This window comes from Cavia porcellus, unplaced genomic scaffold (genome assembly GCF_034190915.1).
Source record: "Cavia porcellus strain 051 isolate PalLab524CR breed Dunkin Hartley unplaced genomic scaffold, mCavPor4.1 scaffold_16, whole genome shotgun sequence".
Lineage (NCBI taxonomy): Eukaryota > Metazoa > Chordata > Mammalia > Rodentia > Caviidae > Cavia > Cavia porcellus.
In genome coordinates, this window is record NW_026947499.1 from 60,993,222 (window position 1) to 61,015,159 (window position 21,938).

The 21,938-nt window shown below is 36.1% G+C and overlaps 1 non-coding gene across 1 annotated transcript; it reads left to right on the forward strand.

The window, feature by feature from the left end:
- The first annotated feature begins 440 nt into the window (after positions 1-440).
- On the forward strand, positions 441-559 carry LOC111754005 (5S ribosomal RNA). Its single transcript, XR_002788742.2, has one exon. It is a non-coding gene; the product is annotated as a 5S ribosomal RNA (ribosomal RNA).
- Positions 560-21,938: the final 21,379 nt, after the last annotated feature.

Consider the following 21,938-nt stretch of genomic DNA (forward strand, 5'->3'; position numbering starts at 1 on the left):
TGCTGGGCACATTCTAAGCACTTTGAATTTCTTAACTTGAGATCTACCTTTATGGTAGCATTGGTTTCTTCTTTTACAGATGAGAAAATTGTAGCAAAAGAATCAACACACCCTAAGGTCTGTGAAGGTTAAAAAAAATGAAACAGAAAAATTGTGATTTAGAGTTTACCCTTTTTTAGATTTCCATTGAGGAATGAGACCAGGGGGTAGTGAACTATACTCCTAACACTTATTTTTGGGACAAAGTCTTGCTAAGTTGGCCAGGGTATACTGAAATGTGTGATCGTCCCTCTTCAGCCTGCATAGTAGTTGACATTACAGATGTGTGTCATCTTCCCTCAACAAGTTTGTACTCTAAATAGAATAACATGACATTCAGTAACAATTCCAGGTATAGTTTCAAAATAGGAAAATTTTCTAGTATTAAAAATAAGATGTGTGTCTACGGCCATACCACCCTGAACGCGCCCGATCTCATCTGATCTCAGAAGCTAAGCAGGATCGGGCCTGGTTAGTACTTGGATGGGAGACCGCCTGGGAATCCTGGGTGTTGTAGGCTTAAAAAAAAGAAAAAAGAAAAAAAAATAAGATGTGCGTAGCTATTTATATTCTGTCTTCCCTTGGCACATAATGGCTTATTGGAAGCCTTTAAATCACTCATATTATTATTATTTTCCTATGCTGCCATAACAAATTAACATACTTTGCATGGCTTCAAGTAATAGAAACTTTACTCCCCCGACAGCCCACCAGATCCAAAGTCTGAAATCAAAGTGTCCTCAGCACAGCACACTGGAGGTTCTTGAGGGGAAGGAAAGGACTGTATTTCTTTCCACTTTCAGATTCTATGGCTGCTGGTTTTCCTTTACTTATAGTCAAATTGTTCCAGCTGCTTCCTCTTTGGTCACATTATTTCCTATTCTAGACTTATTTTCCTCTGTTTATTTGCATCTCTTCTCTCCCTGTCTCTCTAAGGACAATTGTGGCCAAATTAAAACTTGACCCGATTACTCAGGACAAACTTCTCTTGCTCAGATCCTTATCTTAATCATATAGATCATGATGAATATTACTATTTATTTTGCACACAAAGAAATATTCACAGATTCTGAAAGTTCAAATCTAGAAAAATGTTTTGTGGGAATATGTTCATCCTATTATAAACATTTATCATTTAACCTAGATACTGCTGAGCCCATTCATTTCCCTCATTACCCCATAAATTCATGCATATGCATTTACTTAAGGTCTGCTGCATGGTGGACATGGTTCAGGGTGCAGAGAAAAGAACAATGCATAGAACAATGACACTTCTGCCTTCACAGGCTCATCCTCTGTTTGAGGGAGCCTAATAATGTGAAGAAATAAAGACACATGTAGAGTGCCACTGGGTGACAAATGCCATGGAAAGAAAGAAAGCAGAGAGGGAGAAGTGCTGTGGACAGGGTGGTTGAAATGTCAAGTATGTCAATATGACAAGGACTTTCTGAAAAAATGACCATAGTATCATGACAAAAGGCTTTCCAAATGCCTCGGTTCACCTCCAGAACCTGTCAATATCATTTATATGCCAAAGTCTTTCATGTTTTTAAGAATCTTTAGATGGGGAGCTGCTTCTATGCCACCTGGATGGGCTCCATGATGCATCTTTACAAGAGGGGAGAGAAGATGTTATGCATCTGGAACAGCAAGAAATGTGACCATGGAGGCAGAGATCTGTCTTAAGTCCAGCTTCTACCAGAACTAAAAACAGCAAGGAATAGAGTGATTCCACTTGAACCTGGAAGGCCTGTTGACATCTTGATTTGGATCCAGTGAAACATATTTCAGACTTTCGTCTCTTTAGAACAATGAGAGAATGAATTCTTGTTGTATTAAGTCTTCTGGTTCATGGTATTTTGCTACAGCAATGACAGGAAATGAATATAATGTTCTTAGCACAAATCCCTGAAAGAGACGAAGGAAAACACAATGCATTTATCTAGGGAATGGAAATATCAGGCAGAGGGCAACTTCCTGTCAGAGGGCTTGAGGTGGAAATTCGTGCCTGATGTGACCGAGGGGGCACTAGGGAAGTATTGAGGTGGGACTGCAGGGAACTAGGAGAGGTTTGCAGAATGAAAAAAGTCAGTCGGTAGATTATAGGTTTCTGTGATGATGTCCATGTTTTTCTCCTGTGTGGTAAGACATCGCTGATCAAGAATAAGGATGATAAAAATCTCCTCTGAGCTGCTCAGAAATCCCTGTCAAAAGGAGCCATAATTATTCTGCATATGACAGTAATAGTAGACTCTAATGGGTTAAAGATAGAAGCAAGAAACCAATTAGGATGATGCCTAGTAGGCAGGTGACTCTTAAACTGAAGTTTATAAGAAAGGTATGTATTAGGTACTCACTGTTAAGTCTTATGACACTGAAAACATGCTTTAAAACAGCTCAGCTTAAGAGACAGGATATTATAGATGAGGTAGCTCAATTTCACTCAAGGGGAAGTTTTCCTAACAGAGAATATTTTATACACATGAGACGAAATAACATTTAATCAATAGGGAAACGGAAGTGTTTCAAGTATTTTTAGCTCTGAGACATTGCAAATAGATGTTGTAAGATGGTTTTCACTGGTGAATTTAATGGGTTTTTAATGGCTATGATGGACCCACCATTATGTGCAAACTAAGTTGCATTGTACATATACAAGTTGGTAAACTTTGTAATATTTCTCACCAATGCTTGTACAAGATGGTCAAGCCAGGGAAGTATTTTACTTCTCCCTGTTCAGAATACTACTCATGATTTTGATGTAGTTATGGGTGAGAACAACCTTACTGAATGTGTCAAATTTTAGATTAGCTGAATCCTCCCTCTAAAATATTATTGAGTGAAAGAATTTTTTATGCAGTGTAGTATCTAGGGGGGGATCACCTTTGAGGGTTTTAGCAATTGTTGATTCTTTATGGTCTTGTTTTGAGGTCCTATATCGTTCCAATTTTTTTCTTGGGTTGGGTTTTATTCTCTTTTGTTTTGTTTGATTATGTTAAATACCAAGGCAGGAGAAGCTATTTCAAGTATATAGTAAGATAACAATTTTGGATTTACTATTGTATTATTTTAAAGTCCTTTATTACCTTTTTTATTGTTTCTATTTTATTCTGCTGTATTTGATTGTTACTATGTCCAAAGTTATCTGCAGCTATTTTGAGGACATGGAGAGGCATATGATAACTATTGTTGATTTCATAACATTTTGAAGTGCTGTATCTCTTATACTGGTTTGTTTTGATTGGTTTTATTCTGTTCTATCTTCTCTAAGCTAAACTAAAATATTAAATATGAATTTTTAATGCAATAATTCATTGCTTCATTATGAAAAACAGAAACCTTGGACTTCCTCAAGTTGCTTGGACCAGGCTGTATAAAGATTTCTGTGTTAGTTTAGTAATAAGGGCTTGACTTTCAAATGATAACATGTGTGCAGAATTTAGTCTGAGTTTTGTTTTTGTTAAAGATTTGCAAGAATAAAACACCTTCATCTTTGCGAACATCAATTCAGGTTTAAGAAAGTGTTCACATGAGAGTTATAGCAAAAGTCTTCTTTGGGGGCTTACATATACAGACCACTTTAGAATGGAAGGTACTGATGTTTTTACTTCAGGTTAGACATGTAGATTCAGAAGTTATTCTTTATCCTTTGCTACCTAAATATTATCTAACACATTATCTAGTACTCTTATCAGAGGGTCACTTTAGGTACCATATAAATGATATTTTCTATAGCATTTTTTGGGGTGCAAAACTTCAACAAAATACAGATTGTTTCTGAAAAGGCTTTTGTTTATATAGCACTTAGTGTAAACAAAGGGCTAAAGTGTAGGTAAGACTTCCTTATTGCACACATGAGACAATAGTGGTATAGAAGAAGAAATACAGCATCAAAAGAAATCTCATCTTGGGGGCTAGGAAAAAAGTCTCTAAATATTTCTTCATATTGTCTTATAAGATCAGTACAGAATGTTGTCAGTAATACTCTGAAAAAACTGATAAAATTAATCCAAAGACTAGTTATATAAAATCACTATGGGTATTTTTAGATTCCAGAAAAGATAAGTTCTATCCATTCCCTAGTCTTTGTAGCTTTGTACATTTGGTTATGAGATAAAGAAATAAGCTTGGTGGGGGAATGTGAAAGTACATGTTCTGGTCACTGTATTCTTGTACACACAGAATGCATTCTTTAATAATGCTTGACTGATACCTGATATGCAGTGTATGAGAATATTAGCAGAGGACCTGGCAAGTCCTGCCTCATAGGAGCATATGAATGCCTCACTCATAGTAGCATGAAGAAATATCTTCTTATTCTTAAATCTAGTTTATTAATGATTGAATTTTGCATTTTAATGATATGTTAAATGAACATTTCAAATAATGGACATAACTTGAAAATAAACTTTTGTCTATATAAATTATTTAATTCAAAAAATTACCCTGAGGTAAGGCTGTACTTTCCATATGAAAAAAATCCATGTAAAGAAGTAAGCATGAATAACTTGCCATGCCCACCCAACTAAGAAGTGCATAAGGGGGAATTGTGACAGAATTGTCTCTGAATTGTATTGAGTCATCCTGCTCAAGAAGTATACAGGAAAGAGAGCTGTATTAAAATTCCTTACGTAGAGAAAGTGAGCTTGTCTCTTAAATGACTCAAGAGCTAGTAGTACAACTGGCTTTTAGCCAGTCATATTTACATCAGTGATATTTGTTCCTTTGGACCTCTCGAAAGTCTACTTTATGATGAATAATTCTGCTTTCTTATCACCTCAAAGGTAAACATCCTGAAAGTTTCCCTTTAATTTTCATTTCTCAATGCTTATGAATACGACTTCTAAGTTTCTGATTAGATATAAAACCGCTCTACATTTCACTTTCTTTCTCATTTTATTTTCTTATGCAGTGCAAATTTGAGAAAATCCATTAAACAAATACATTAAGTAAAGTCAGTTTAATCCAGTTCCTTAAATCAGGGATTTTTATTGAATAAAAAAGAGAATTGGTTCTTTCAACTTTCATCTCACTTTAAAAATGTTCCTAATTCCCTTAAAGAAGTAAATGTACAGATGGTTTATTTTTCTTAGATCATCATGAACTGCTTAGAAGATGCATTGGTTTGGTTTTTAGAAAGCTACCAGTGTAAAAGCAAACTATCTTATTTATAGTGTATGAACCCAGAGTCATCCTGCTATATTCCCTGAATCACTTCCTTATAATGAAATTGAAAACCTCAGCCAAATTTCTCATAATCAAGATCAAGTCTCAAACTTTCAGCAAATTTATTTAAATTAACTCTATTTGGTGGTTAGTTGATGAAAACAGATGGAGCAGGGAGAGGGGAGAAGGCAAAGGAAAAGAAGATAGAAGAAAGAGAAGTGGAAGAAATATACGTATATATAGTATATAAGTATTTATATATATATGGCAATCTGTTATCTATCAATTGCATATAGATTTATACCTATATTTCCCGATATAAACCTAAACAGTTATGCACCCTTGAATATATATATGCTATTTTAAACTAAGCTAACATGTTTGTATATTTTGTGTGTTATATGAACATATATATAAGCAAAAGCATAATACAAACATAACATAAACATAGCATAATTACCTATATGTTACATACTTCTATGTTCTGAAAAACAAGGTTATCTGAATGACATCCATGATTTAGGGAGAAAAGTCATAAGGTGTTTCCAAGATTCCAGCTTCTACATATGTTCCTCATCCTGAAAATGAATAGAACTTCTGAATATATCAGGTTGTCAGTGTGATGATTCGGTTATGTTATATGGGAAAAGCAAAAGGAATTTTAAAGTTGGAATTAAAGTCCCAAATTACACAATTTTGAGTTAGTCAGATCAAAGGTTTTCCCCTGGAGGCCACGGCTTAATCAGGGAATCTGGGCCCTGCCTGAAGAAGACAACTGTTCTTTGGAAGAGGTAAGATGCTGTGCTGAGGGATGAGCTGTGATACAGTCTTAAGACCTCAGGCTGACAACTGCATGGAATGCAACTGCTTTCTGAAAGCAGCCTTTCAGTTTGGTGGAAGATTTCTAATTCAGAGTACAGCACATGTAATACCAGCTGTTCAGCCTGTAAAAAATCTTAGCAGAGGACCTGACAAAGCTGTGGCTCCATCCTGACTCACAGGAACATAAAAAACAATGTGTCTTTTTAAGCCAACACATTGATAGCAACTGGTTACATAGAGATAAAAAGAAGCAGTTATTTAGTTAAAAGTAACACTACCATGGATTCTTAGAATCTCACAGACATAGTCTAGAATGTAGACTGAGTCTCTTTCTCTGGAAAATGTCTGAGTTCAAGAGTTCTAAAGTCTCAGCCTCCTGAAGGCAGCCAACATGGGCAGAGAGAACCAGCCAGATCCACCTCTGTCTGCTGGCTGTCGGCCATCAGCAGACTTGCTTTCTGCGGGCAGCCAACAGGAGCAGCGACATGCAGCCAGGTAAGCCTGTGCACACTTGGCCACCATTGGAGGCCCTTCCTTCTTTCAGGCAGCCATCACCCACCAGGAGAATCAGACAAACACATCCCTGTATGCCACCATCAAGGGAGTCCTGGTATAGATAGGCAGGCTGAGAGAAGAAGCAGCCCCACTGCCACACACCCCTGGCCATTTGGGAAGCCTCGGTGTAGCTACACAGATCTGGAGAAGCCAGCTCAATGCCCTGCGACCTTCCTGTAAACCTGGGGTCAGAGGAACCCAGGTGCCTGTCCCATTCCCCGACACTGCAGAGGAGCAGCCAACATAGGAAGTGCCTGGGGCCCCACAACCAACTTATTGTGGGGAACACAGGAGAATGTCAAGATGAAGGAGCACAGGGCAATCTCAGGCCTCTAAACCACAAAGGACAATTCTGGGAGATGCCCTCATGGAAGAAAATGGAAGTCATACACCTGAAATCCCATAGAGGATAGCAACTGCAGTAAAGAAACAGCTTAATGAGACTGTAAAATAATCAGATCAGTAATAATGTCTCAGGCAAAAGAAGAAATCATGAACATAATGAAAGCATTGCTCAGCATGTCTAAAGAAGACACAGATTAAAAAAAGAGGACCATGGGAAAATGATGGAAACTTTGAATGAACAATATAAAATGGAATTACAGTGCATGAAATAGATTCAAAGAGAGACCTAGGAAATTAAAAAGGTGATCAAAAGCTACAATATTGCTTGAAAGAGACTGAAGATAGACTTTCAAACCTGAAGACATGATTGCAGCTAGTAATAATGAAAGGAAAGATCTAAAAATTAACAAGGAATCGGGAAATAACAATTGAATAGCTGCAAAGAAACACAATTTAAGAGTGATAGATATCAGTGAAGAAGCAAGAGTCAACACAAATGAAATAAAAAGGCTGTTTACAAAACTAGTAGCAGAAAACTTCCCAAACATGGGAAAAGAATCTGGCATTCAGATAAGTGAGGCACATAGAACTCCAACTAGACATAACTAAAATAAATCTACAGCCAGACATATAATATTCAGGATCCCAGAAATTCAACACAGGAACTAAATATTAAGAGTTGTTAGAGAACAGAAAGGAAAACTAATCAGAAGGAAAACTCATCAGAATCACAGAAGACTTGTCAACAGAAACCATCAAGTTAAGAAGAGTTTGGAGTGAAGAGTTTCAAATCCTGAAAGCAAACAACTTCCAACCCAGACTGATGTACTTTGCAAAACTATCTTTTAAAATTTATGTAAAAATAAGATAGTTCCACAATAAAGAACAACTCTTGGAGTTCATAACCACCAAACCAACCCAACTGAGAATGCTGTAGGATATTCCAGAGGGAGATAAAGATGACCATAGTTCCAGGAACAGAAGCAGAGGAGGATCACCAAACAGGACAGGCAGTTGAACCAAGGAGAACAGTGGAAGTTCAACAGCAGGAGGATAGCATTGCAGAGACAAACCAATATATACTGTTTGTAACCATTTATATAGATGGCTTTAATTCAGCAATAAGAAGAAACAGAGGCAGAGTGAATCAAGAAAAAGATCCATCAATATACTGTATATAAGAAACACATTTAACTGGAAAGGAAACTTAGAGACTGAAAGTCAAAGGAGAGAAAACAATTGTTTCATGTTATTGAAGACCAGGAAAAAAAAAAGCAAGGATAATTTGCCCATCAACTTCAGAAAGGATAAAAAAGATATGGTATTTTCATACAATGGAAAGCTACCCACTATACAGTAGGATAATCTCAACTCTCTTTTAGGTAAATGGATGCAAATGGAGATCATGTTCATGGGCCAAACAGTTTGAACTCATACTGGTGAGCATAAAAATAGGAGTTGGTGGGATCCAAAAAGCATAATATGTATTATAAAAGCAATGGGGAGGAAACACCTAGGAGAGGAAGGTGATAATCATTGTTCATTTCTTATTGTCTTATCTTGAACTATTGTGTTGTTTTCACAATTTTGTTAGGTTTGGTTTTGCTCTGTCTTGTTTTGTTAGATTTTACTGTATCTGATCATATGGGCAGCTACTCTGAACATAACAGGATACATTAGGGTAATCATGGTTGGTTTCCTATTATTTTGTGTTGAAGTCCTACAGTGCTATCATTCTTTTGTTTAATTGGTTTTATTGTTTTGTTTTGTTTGATTTTATTATTTGTGATGGTGTGAACAGCTGTTTTGAAGAAAACATAACGTTATGATAGCCATTGTTGATTTCTTATCATCTTGTTTTGAAGTCCTATAATGCTTTTATTCTTTTTTTGATTGGTTTTATTCTATTGTGTTGTATTTGATTTTATTATGTGTGATAGTATGGATCACTGTTTTGAAGAAAATGAGACATTATAGTAACCATTGTTTATTTCCTATTAGTTGGTTTTTAAGACCTGTAATGCTTTCATTCTTTTGTTTTGATTAGTTTTAGTTTGTTTTCCATTATTTGATTTCATTATGTGTGAAGGTATAGACAGCTATTTTTAAGAAAACTAGAGACATTATGGTAGTTATTATTGATTTCCTATTGTCTTGTTTTGAAGTCCCACAATGCTTTTATTCTCTTGTTTTTATTGATGTAATACTATTTTGTTCTGTTTGATTTTACTGTGTGTGAAGGTATGAACAGCTATTTGGAAGAAAACAAGAGACATTATGGTAGCCATTGATGACTTCTTGCTGTCTTATTTTGAAGTCCTGTGTTGCTTGTGTTGTTCTTGTTCTGATTTGCTGTTTCTGGCTTTTTGTTGTTGTTGTTGTTGTTTTATTCTCTTTAAAATAAAAAAAAATTAAAAAGTTCTAAAGGCTCAAGGTTTATAAACTCAAATCATGCATAAAGTGTGCAGTGGTCCTACAGTAAGATCACAGGTGCTGCTCTGCTCTAGTTGTGACTACTGTAGACAAATTGCTTAACCCATTATGGTCTTTGAAAGCATTCTTTAGCTTTAATAAGCTAATAAGAAAGAAATATTCTATGATTCTGTATGTCTGTGTGTCAGAGATTGAGATTTTGCTCTAGGATAACTCAATTGGAGAATGAATTACAGATGATTTTAAATATTCTATATCTGTGAATTAAAATTCAAAAAAATAGTTCTTCTATATCAAAGTTCTTCTATATCAAGTTTGATATGTAAGCATTTATTGAATATATTCTGTGTATGTCACTGTTCTATTTGAAAGAAATAAAGATTTGAATAAACTCTCTTCTCCAATACTGTACAATATACCAGGGGAAACATATTTGAATACATTCAAAAAATAAACAAGTCCTAGATTCTTGTTGTTTAAGCATTTTTTAGAGAGTGTGGTACTTTGGGCATTAAAGTAACTTTATGTAGATAAAATAGGGTTGATAACCATCTTAATTAAGGCTTAAATTCAAATGACTTCAAAATTTTGTGAAAGGAGACCCAAACATTTGTGAAAGCATATTCAACATAAAATACTTATAAAATATTTTACAATGAGTAACATTTTAAATTTATAACTCTTTGGTTGCATTTTCCTAATTTCAGTGTAGCTTCCAAACAGTGTTGGCAAAGGATGAAAAAAAATTACCTCAGCTGGAATTATGGAGACAACGTTCCATGTGAAATTCAATTAGAAACATTTTCTAACTCTTGAAATGTTTTTCATATAGTTTGGATTCATTCTAAATGAGTTTGTGTCTGTAACTGCTGGTGTGCAGTCAACCTGCTTAATTAAATTATTTTAATGAATTAACTCATATTGCAGGTTTCTAGTATTTTTGTTCTTAGTCTCACTTCTTTTGAAAAAATATGACATCATAAACATGATTATGAAGAGAATGGAAGAAAGGTTTTTTTAAAAATTTAAATAAGTCCTTAAAAATAGAGAGCTTCACTTTTTTCTTAATATTTACTATGTACTAAATTAGTATGTATACATAATTATTAGGTATTGCACAGTAATTCTACATTAAATAAATGAATTGTGCATCTAAAATGTATATGTAGGGCTGGAGGTATAACACAGTGGTAGCACACGTACCTAGCATGCATATGAACTCTGGGTTTGATTCCCAACAGCACTATGCACACACATGTACACACTCACATTTACACACACATAATTGTGTATTTACACACACATGCATTTTCACACACACAAGGAAAAATGTATATGAATATATTAAGTGTGAGATTGTTTATTTTTTGATTGACTGGTTTTGAGGAAGTGGTACAACTGCATGGAATTTATTTTCTTGGGGTGTTGTTCTGTGACACATGATTTTTAGTGAACTTTTCTTTATGAAATGTTTTCTAAATTGTTGTAAGGTACTATTTATGTTTCGCATTCCTTGAACCCAACTTCTTTCCCATCTCTCTGTTCTATTTCTCACAATCATAAATAAAAATGAAAAAGATACAATAAAATCAACAGGAAGAAATAAATGTAGAAGGAATCAGAGTAGACAAACAGAAAAAAGGAATGAGTAAAGATAGTTGCAAGCAGATGAAGAATACCTGAGAGCAATGTGGGAAGGAAACAGACCCGGACAGAGCAAGCAGGCATTCATATACAGGTTGGTAGTGTTGGGAGGGGGGCAGCATTATTGCTGTGGTCAGGCTTCTGCTCAGCCACATAATTTATGTATGAATTGCTTTTCAGCCATACTGTGTAGACATTCCCAGATGGTCTAAAGTCATAACTTAAGCTTTGAGTGAAACTTTAAGTTAGATTTTTAAGAACTGGAGAAAAATAAAGAACAGTTACTTAGCACAGTTAGAACAGGCTTGTGAAAAGTAACATCTTAAGAATCTTACTAAGATACTCTAGCTAGATACCCTCTCATCCTGCTGCCTTCCGAGAGGTCCTCTGCTTGTTTGTTTATTCCTTTTGCTCACCACATCCTCAAAATTTGATGAATGCTTATTTAAAAGATGTGTTCTACTATTGTGAAGGGTATGGTTTCCTTTATTTTTTTCTCAGTGAGTTTGTTGTTTGTGTACAGGAATGCTACTGATTTTTGAGTGCTGACTTTGTATCTAGCTACTTTACTGAATTTGGTTATTACATCTATAAGTCTTTCAATGGAGTTTTGGGGTCTTCTCTGTGGAGTATCATGTGATCTGCAAATAATGATAATTTAACTTCTTCCTTTCCTATCCTTATTCCTATTATTTTTCTATCTTGTCTGATTGTACTGGGGAATGTTTCCAAAACTATATTGAATAAGAATGGGGATAGTAGAATCTTTGTCTTGTTCCTGATTTTCAGTTGAATGTTTTTACTTTTTGTCAGTTTAGTAAGATGTTGGCTGATGGTTTATTACATATGGTTTTTATCAGATTGAAGTAAAGACCACCTATTTGAATTTTCTGTAGGTTTTTATCACTAATAGAATGAAATATGTAGGAATCAATCAACAAGAGAAGTAAAAGATCTGTACATTGAAAATTAGAGTACTCTGAAAAAACAGAAACCAAAGAGGATTTCAGAAAATGGAAAGATATTCTTCATTCATAGATAGGAAGAGTAAACATTGTGAAAATAGCCATTCTCCCAAAGTTGTTATACAGATTTAATGCAATTACAATCAAAATAACATTAGTATGCATCACAGATCTAGAGGATTCATTCCTAAAATTCATTTGGAACCAGAAAAGACGTAGAATAGCAAAGGCAGTTCTGGGCAACAAGGACAAGGCAGGAGGCATCACAATCCCTGACTTGAAGTTATACTATACAGTTACTGTGATAAAAACAGCATGATACTGGAATAAAAACAGACCTGAAGATCAGTGAGATAGATTAGAAGATACAGCCATAACTACAAACGTATTCAGTCACCTTATCTTTGATAAACAGGCCAAGCATGTTCACTGGAAGACAGATAGCCTCTTTAAAAAGTGGTGCCAGATAAACCGGTTTTCCATATACTGAAAACTAAAACTAGACCCATGCCTATCACCATGCAATAAACTAAAGTCAAAATGGATCAAAGATCTAAATATTAAAACAGAAACACTAAAACTGCAGGAAGACAAAGGAAGAAGAAATCTTGAAGACTAGGGGTAGGCAGAGAGTTCATGAACAAAAATTAAAACTGCATGGAAAATACTTCCTAGAATCAACAACTCGGATCTTGTGTTATTAAAAAGTTTTTACATGTCAAAAGAACTTTCCAACAGAGTGAAAACTCATGAATTGGGAAAATATCTTAGCCAACTGTCCCTCAGATAAAGGACTTCTATCTCAAATATGTAGAGAATTTTAAAAATTCAGGCCCCCAAAATTCAGACTCAGCCCAAAAACTGGGCATCTGAGGTGAATAAACACTTCTCAGATGAAGAAATACAAATGAAAAATATATGAAAAAATGTCCAGGATCACTTGTCATTAGAGAAATGTGAATTAAAACAACACTGAGATTTCATTACACTACAGAAAGAAAGGTCAAGATCAAGAAATAAATCAATAACAAATGCTGGAGGGGCTGTGGGGAAAAAAGAACTCTTCACTGTTTGTGCAAGTCTAGGCTGGTGCAACCACTGTGGAAATCAGTGTGGAGACTCTTTAAAAGTTAAGATTAGGGATTCCATTTGACCCAGCTAACCCACTTCTGGGCATTTTCTCAGAAGAATTGAACCCATCATACAATAGTAATGTATGTGCACCCAAGTTTACAGCAACACAGTTTGTAACAGACAAATCTTGGAAACAATCTAAATGCCCCTCAAATGAGAAATAGATAAAATAGATGTGGTATTTTTATACAGTGAAGTACTAATCAGGTATAAAGAAAGATTGCACAGAGGCTTTTATAAGTAAATGAATATGATTTGAGAACATACTCATATGTGAAATAGATGAAACTCCCATGTGTAAATACTATATTTTCTTACTGTAAGAAACTGAAAGAGCAAATAAGATCTAAAATCTAAAATAAATATTGTATAAGGGTAAGAAATTGCTCAAAGGGGAAAAGTAACTAGGATAAGGAAAAGATGGAAAAAAGGAAGGAACAAGTAAAAAGACAAATTTGTGAGTGTATACACACACATACAATAGAATTAGTAGTGCAATCATCTTAGCTATCTTATAACAAAGATGACTATGCTAATTCTGTTATTTAGCTATCTTATAAGATAGCTAAAATGCTATGCTACTAATTCTATTAGTTCTTAGAATAGAACAGTTGATATTCATACAATTAGATCAATTTTCCATATCTATATCTGGTAATCTAAGCAACCCTTTTGATAACAATATGCAATTTAACAACCATTGTTAAATTCCTATCATCTTGTTTTGAAAGCCTATATTGTTATTGTTTTGGGTTTGTTGTTGTTTGTCTCTTGCTTTTTGTTTTTATTTTCTATGTCTTTTTTTCTCTTAAAAATAAAGGATGTGTGCTAAAGATTTAATTACTCTGCATTATACTTTGATGGAGGGCTGGTAAGATTTCAGATGCCAGCGTCCTATCTAACATCAAGTAAACCTCAGAATATTTGAGGCCAAATCCAGAGCATCAGCATTTTAACAGCTTTCCCAGGAAGTTAGGCTGTTCGCTTGAGTTCAGTCAATTTCTCAAGTAACTCCTACTCTTATACTTGCATTTCTTCAATAACATGCAACACAAAGACACTGCAGTTCCTTTCATGAGAAACTATGATCTTAGAGAAGTTCCCTCATCAGAATTACTATATCCCCTTTTCTGACTATAATGCTCAGGAATTATTTGCTTGAAGTATATTTTTGAGACAAGTTATTTATGATGACAAATGAAATTGTGAGATTTTTTTGACAAAAATTATGATTTACAATGACTGAGCAGATATATCAATATATCAATAAATAAAATATATCAATGGATCATAAAATATCATAAAATATATCATAAAATATATCAATGGATCAATTCTGTTCTCAATTTGATATTGTAAATATATTAAAAGTTTATCTTCTCCATTGGCAAATATGGTATAACTGTTCAGCCTATTTTTATAAAGAAATTAAAAAACACTCAAAAGAATACATGAGCTGTTTATAACTAACTTACTTGGTGATAGTATTTTCATTTGATTTGTTTCTATTAGTATACAAACATGCTATTATTCCTTCCATGGGGAAAAAAAATGCAAAACTTTGTAGGAGCCCAAAACATGTACTTTAGTAATCCTCCCATTTCTCTGATCCTCTCTGTACAAAAATTTACCTAAAAATTTGTGAATCGTCTTATTCTTTATCTATTTTATCCCTTCCACAACTCCACCTGAACAGCTTTGAGATGTCGTTGGTGCCTTCCTGTGTGACACTCACACAGGACAGAACGGATCTCTAGCTAGCCTGAGACACTTTTTCCTCTTGGCTTCCAGCCTCACTCCATACTTGTCCTCTCTCACTAATCATCTCTTCCAGCCTGCTGTCCTTGTGCTTTCTTCATTTTCCGGCCTCTCACTGTTGAGGGTCTGGGCTCGGTGCAAGGCACTTGTATCTTGTGTGTCCACCTTGGGGACAGCATGCACTGCTCTTCCTTTGAATGTTGTCTTTATTCTGTTGACAGCCAAAATTAGGCCTCATTCAGCAATGAGCAGTCCCTGTGTGGGAGTCCTCACAGCATCATCTGTCTCATCTAGAGGCCTGTTCTGGCTTCTGTCAGGTGACCCCCTATTAAGATACTTGTACTCCTTTTTCTGAATGTCCACTCCATGTCCTGAGCCCAGAGAAAAGCTTCGCATTCCTGTTTCATCTCCCACGTCAATTCTGTCAGTATGATATTTTTTACTCCATTTGACATATACCTAGTGATAGAACTGTGGGGGACCAGAAGTGGCTGAAAAGATAAGTATGAAATATAAATGACCTTTATTTTGAGAATGTGGGGAGAGATACCCCCGACCCCCTGGGGTGCGGCATCTCCAACCCAGGGTCAGCAATCTCTCCGTGTAACACGTGGAGTGGGGGCCTATATGTAGCTTAGGTTAGGGGTGGTGCCTGAGGGGGCATTAGGGATGCACAGGTAGCCCATTGGCACTAGTTTGGCACCAGAGGTAGATTCCTAGGGGTGGGGGAGTAGAGCTCCTTGGCTTTACCAGCTACAGTGTCCTGCATGGGCCAAAACCCTTTCATATCCCATCTTATGATTATTATTATGAAAAGGGTGAAGATTTTTCTCTTTAACTGCTTCCTGCTGGCAGAGGGCACTGTACTGAGGTCCAGGAGAGTTGACAGGATGACAGTTGATGCCCAAGTAGAAGCTGGTGTCAGGTTTTTTAGCCAGGACAACTTCACTGGTGAATGTACCTATGTTAGATTGGGAAAAACAAAGAGACATGATGTTATGAGGAGACATGGCACTGTCATATTTAAGGACCCAGGTGAGGTAGAAGGAAAGGTGCCTTTGATTTAGACATGTCATTATATCAGGACCATGTTGAAGTAGAAACATTTGCACAGTAAGGCAGAATTCTGAAAAATAAATGTGGGGTTAGGAGGAGTGAAGTTATGAGAGGTGCTTACTCCCCCATCTGAAAGGGTAAAAGTTAAAAGGGTAGGTAGGTAAGGCTTGTCTCTGGTATGCATGATGTTGGAGTCTGTAGGAAATACTGTTAAGAGTCCTGCTGTAAAAATGATCATAAAGAGAACGTAAGAAATTAGGAACCAAAGTGGATAACAAAACATGACTACCTGTGAGTTGTTGCTGTGAGGCCTTGGTAAGGCAGAGAGGAGTAGGAAAAGGATGGTCAGATCTAGGGCCTGAGTGATGGGAAACTGGAATGGCAGTCTAGCAAATTTGATTGCTGTTGAGGTTACCAAGAATATCAGGTATGGGTCGCTGTAACCTGGTTGTAGTCCTTGGAATGATTTGCTGCAACAGAACTTTAGCAAGTATATCAGCAGTTTCCATGTTTGTGGGAAAGGCTTTTATGTATCCTGAAAAAGTATAAACAAAGGAGACAAAGGGACAGGGATCCTGGCAGGAAAGGACACATTCCCAAAACAAAGGCTTAAAGATAGAGAGTTTTGTAAGCTTGTTGGCAGTGTGATAAGCCATAGATAGGTATGGTTTCTGGGTGGGGGGACATGAAGTGGTCCCCGAGATAAAATCTGGTGTGGGGTCTAGCCCACAGGGTTAGAACCAGATGAGGCAATGGACCACGGTCTGTCAAGATTAAAGCCTTCACTTTGCACTTCAGACTGATTGGTTGGTTATATGGCTCCAAAACTCCTAATAATTGGCCATCACCATGAGTGGACTTTGCGTGGATTAAGTAACAGCTCTGCTGTGAGAACTTAAAAAGCTCTGAGCAACATGAGGGTCTCTCAGTGTGGGCAGTCCAGGGTGGACACAGATTGCCCAGAAAGACCCTGCCTTGGGCCATCTTAAGGACGTGAGAGTGTCACAGGAACCCACGGAAAGGGGGAGAAAAGCCACCTGGGGCCTGGCCCATTGGCAATCTCTGGGAGTTGCTCACCTGTGGTAAATTGGGTTGTTGCTGTTTGCGAACCGGCAGCTACAAGCTTACAGCTCCTGAGCGGTAGAAGTGAGGAATTAATATAGGATGCAGTCCAGTCCTGGTCCTGAATGGCAGGGGACTCAAACTGGGAACCAGCCCCAGAAGTCTCTCCTCTGCCGTTCCCAGTCAGGGAACTATATGATAGAACTGTGGGGGACTAGTGGCAGCTGAAAAGATAAGAAGTATGAAATATAAATGATCTTTATTTTGAGAATGCAGGGAGAGACATCCCAGACCCCCTGGGGCATGGCATCTCCACCCCGGGGGTTGGCGATCTCTCCATGGAACACATGGAGTGGGGACCTATATGTAGCTTAGGTTAGGGGTGGTGTCTGAGGGAGCATTAGGGATGCACAGGTAGCCCCTTGGCACTAATTTGGCGCCAGAGGTAGATTCCTAGGGGTGGGGGAGTTAGAGCTCCTTGGCTTTACCAGCTACAGTGTCCTGTCTGGGCCAAAACCCTTTCACCTAGAACATGACTCTTTATTAGGAGGCATTTGCTAAAATTCTAGTACCGGCCACCTTGTGTTCTAAGAGCCTCTTAGATGTTCTTGAATTTCTGTTTTTGAATTTCTGAATTCTTTGAATTTCTGAATTTTTGAATTTGTTCTGTTTTTGAATTTCTTTCCTATCTATGTTTAGCCCATCTCCCAATATGTTGTTTGGAAACATGTCAGAACACCTTTCATCTGATTCCTAGGAAAAGCCGTTTAGTAAGTGGCTCTGAGGCCCTTCTCTGTTCTTTTCCTCACAGTCTTGTGGCCTCCCATAAATGCCTTCTTGCTCTGGGCTCTTGCTTGTCCTGCTCTACAAGTCTTCACACCTGTTTTTCCTCTTCTTTACTCTTTCACAGCACAACTGTCTTTTAACTTTTCCAGTGAAACCTTTTCTGGAAGCCTCCTTAACTGCAAACTTCTTTCTCCCATATTATTTTCCTCTCCCACATTTTACTCTTTTCCGCAGTAACTACCACCATCTAACTAATATATACCTTATGTAATGTGTTTTCTGTAGGGACCTGCATCTTCTTGCTGTATTCACATTCTTCGCTTTTCACTTTAAACAATGACTCCCACTTTTATAGGTTTTAATAAATTTTTTCAGACAGATGTTACTTATTAGATGTTACATTATTAGAAACTTAATACAACAATGTTCAACACTATCGCTCACTCAATCAGGGACATTGCATTGATATTCACAGTAGAATTTTTGATAAAATATGAGGAATTCCAGGAGTAGATGGTTTTGTTTCTTCAAGATACTCAGTATAGCTTCTGGCATTTCATAGAGTGTATTATTTCCATGCTGTGTTTGCAGTTACACAAAAGTGCTGGAGGTTATACAGATCTATGCTAACTGAAGCTTCAAAAAGAGTATGTACTGTCTTTTAAAATCCATAACTCTTATTTCCCACTGGGCTTAATTTCAGGGCTGCAGTTATTACTAAACATTTGATAGTGTTTGCTTTTCTGTCTTGGGATCATATTGCAACTTACCTATTTACTTAATGCATGTGTGAAAAGCATTTCATCATGTTATACTCTGAGAATCCTCTTTCATTTTAAAAATTTTATTAGTATGTTTGCAGTACACAAAATTTACATTCATCTTAAGGAGTAAGTCCATGTACATAATACAGCTTGATTATTTGTATTCCTTTCCCTTCGCCAACCGTCTTCCCCCCTCCATCTCTAAATATCTTTTCCCCAGTTTTATTTTTTAATACTTTTTATTGTTTTTAATGCATAGTATGATGCATAGTTATCACACTCATTGTGAGTGTTGGGCACTGTGCATAACACATCTTAACTTTTGTTTATCCCTTGTGTCCTTTCCCCCTTCCCTTCCCCTGATATCCAGAACTCTTCACATTTGCAAAAGATCCACAACCCTGTTTCCTTCTACCAGGCCTTTATTTTGCTTTTTGTTTATACTCTACCTGTGCAAATAAGAGGTACAATATGATATTTAACTTTCTGTGTCTAATTTTTTTTTCACTGAACACTGTGTTTTCCAGGCTTACCCATCTTCCTAAAAATGCTTCTAATTTATTTCTTCTTTACAACAGATTAGTATTCCATTATATATACTAAAACCACATTTTCTTTAGCCAGTTGTCTGTTGATGGATATACAGGCTGTTTCCAAGATGTATCTATTATGAATTGTGCTGCTATAAACATGAGTATGCACTAATTACTACACTGTGATGCCTTTAAGTCTTTTGGGAAGACACTAATAAAGAAGCTACTTTTAGTTCTTTGAGGAATCTCCCTTGTCATTTCCATAATGGCTGTAAGTTACATTCCCACTAACAATATAGGACAGTTCCACTTCATTATAGTCTTGCCAATATATGCTATTATTTGATTTTTTGATGATGGGCATTCTTTCTGGCACATAGTGGAATCTTAATATTGTTTTAATTTGCATTTTTATGGGTCAGCAATGAACATTTTTTTCATATGTTTGTCATTGTACTTATTCTTCTGAGAGTGTCTGCTCATCTCAGTTACCCATTTCTTTGCTTGGTCTTCTATTTGGGGTGTTTTATTCTTTTTGAGTTCTTTATATATTCCAGATATTTGTCCTCTGTCTGAAGAATATCTGGAAAAAGGGTTTTTTTCCCCAGTCTATGTGTTGTCTCTTCACTCTCCTTAGCTGTTTCCTTTGCTGTGAAGAAGTTTTTTAATTTGGTGTAATTCCATTTGTTGATTTTGCTGTTATTTTTGTACAAGTGGAGTTCTGTTCAGAAAGTGCATGCCTACATCTATCATTTCAAGTGTTTCACCTGTTTTATCTTCCAGTATATTTATTGTTTACTTTTTGATGTTTACATCACTGATCCATTTCGATTTTAGTTTAGTAAATGACAAGAGATTTAGATTCAGCTTCTTCTACAAATAGTTGATTTTCCCAGCACCATTTGGTGAAGAGGTTAACTTTTGGTCCCTTTTTAAAGATCAGATAACTTCAGTGTTTTGGGAGATTTTTCTGAATCCTGTATTCTGCTCCATTGATCTGCATTCTAGTTTCTGTCCCTGTTGCTTTGTAGTGTATCTTGAATTCTGGGCTTGTGGTGTCTCCTGCTTGTTCTTATTGCCCAGAAATGCTTTTGCTATTATGAATCTCTTCTGGTTCCAAAAAAATTTTAAGTCTGTTTTCTCTAGTTCTGTAAGAAATGATGTTGGTATTTTGACTGAGATAATGTTGAATCTATAAATCAGTTTTGGGAGTGTGGCCATTTTGACAACATTCTGTCAATCAAAGAGCAGGGGACATCTTTCTATTTTCTGATATCTTTTCAGTCTATTTTTTTCATAGTAATTTTTATCATAGAGGTCTTTCACTTCCTTGGTTAGGTTAATTCCTAAGTACTTATTTTTTTATTAAATGGTATTGATTCATAATTTCTTTTTCATTGAGGTCTTTAAATATATGCTCTTGATTTCTGTGTGCTGTGTGCTGATTTTGTGTCCTATTATGCTGCTGAAGTTGGTTTTTAATTCACAGAATTTTTGCTTTGATTCTTTAGGTCTTCTAAGTAGAATATCATGTCACCTATAAGTAATGGCAATTTTATTTCTTCTTTTCTTATACATATTTCTTTTATTTTTTTCTCTTGATTTGTCTGGCTAATTTTTTGAATACTATGTTGAGCATACTTGGGGATAGTGGGCAGCCTTCTATTTTTCCTGATTTTAGAGGGAAAGATTTCAGTTTTCTCTGATTTAATATGGTGTTGGCTATTGGTTTGTCATAAATAGCTTTATCAGACTCTTTTTATTTGTATTTTCTTCACAGTTTTTGGATTTTATCAAAGTAGTTTGGATTTTATCAAAAGCCTTTTCTGAGCTTATTGATATGATCATGTGACTTTTGTTCTTGCTTTGGATTACATGTTGTATTACCCTTACTTATTTGCATACTCAGAACCACCTCACTGGCAACTCTGAACTGGTTGTGGTGCATGATCCTTTTGATGAAGTGTTGCATCTTATTTGGCAGTGTTTTGTGTTGGGAACTTTTGTATCTATTTTCACTGAAGAGATTGGCCTGTAGTTTTTTTTTTTTTTTAACTATTTCTTCCCTTTCAATTTCATTGAACAGTTTGAGGAGAATTTGTATATAACATACCTAAGGGTTCTTAGATCTCAATAGTGAATCCATTAGGTACTGGACTTGTTTTTACTTGGTAGATATTTATTGTTATTGACTCAAGTTTATTGCATGCTGCTGAGGTTTTCAATAAGTTTAAGCCTTCTTGGTTTGCTTTTGTTAATTCATATGAGTCTAGGATTCTGTCTATTTCTTTAAGATTTTCCTACTTATTTGAATGTAATATTTTCCATAGTAGTTAGTATATTCTGGGTTTTGATGGTGTCCATTATAAATTCTCCTTTTTCTTCTAATTGCAGTGATGTGAGTCTTCTCTCCATTTTTTTTTTTCTGGTAAGTTTGGCTAATCCATTTTGTTTCTTCTTTCAGTGAACCAGCTCTTTATTTATTTTTGCATTTTTAGTCTCAATTTCATTAATTTCCACTATAATCTTTATGGTTTCTTTCCTTAATTTTCATTTGGGCTTAAATTGCTATTTCTCAAGTGTCTTGAAGTTGTCAGTGAATCCTTTATCTGACAATTTCATACTTTTTTCCTGCTATCAGGCAAGTCCAGATGAACTTCCTGCCAATGTAAGAACTAAATGAAATAGTTTTGCGGTAATATGTCCAACTATTCACCCAAGTGGACTACACATTCCCAGTATGATAAAGAAGACTATCTGACCTAGGCATAGATGATCTAGTGACTATGTGGCTGTGGGGTGGTGTATGCGCGCATGTGCATGTGCTTGTGTGTGTGTGTGTGTGTGTGTGTGTGTGTGTGTGTGCATGAAGTGGG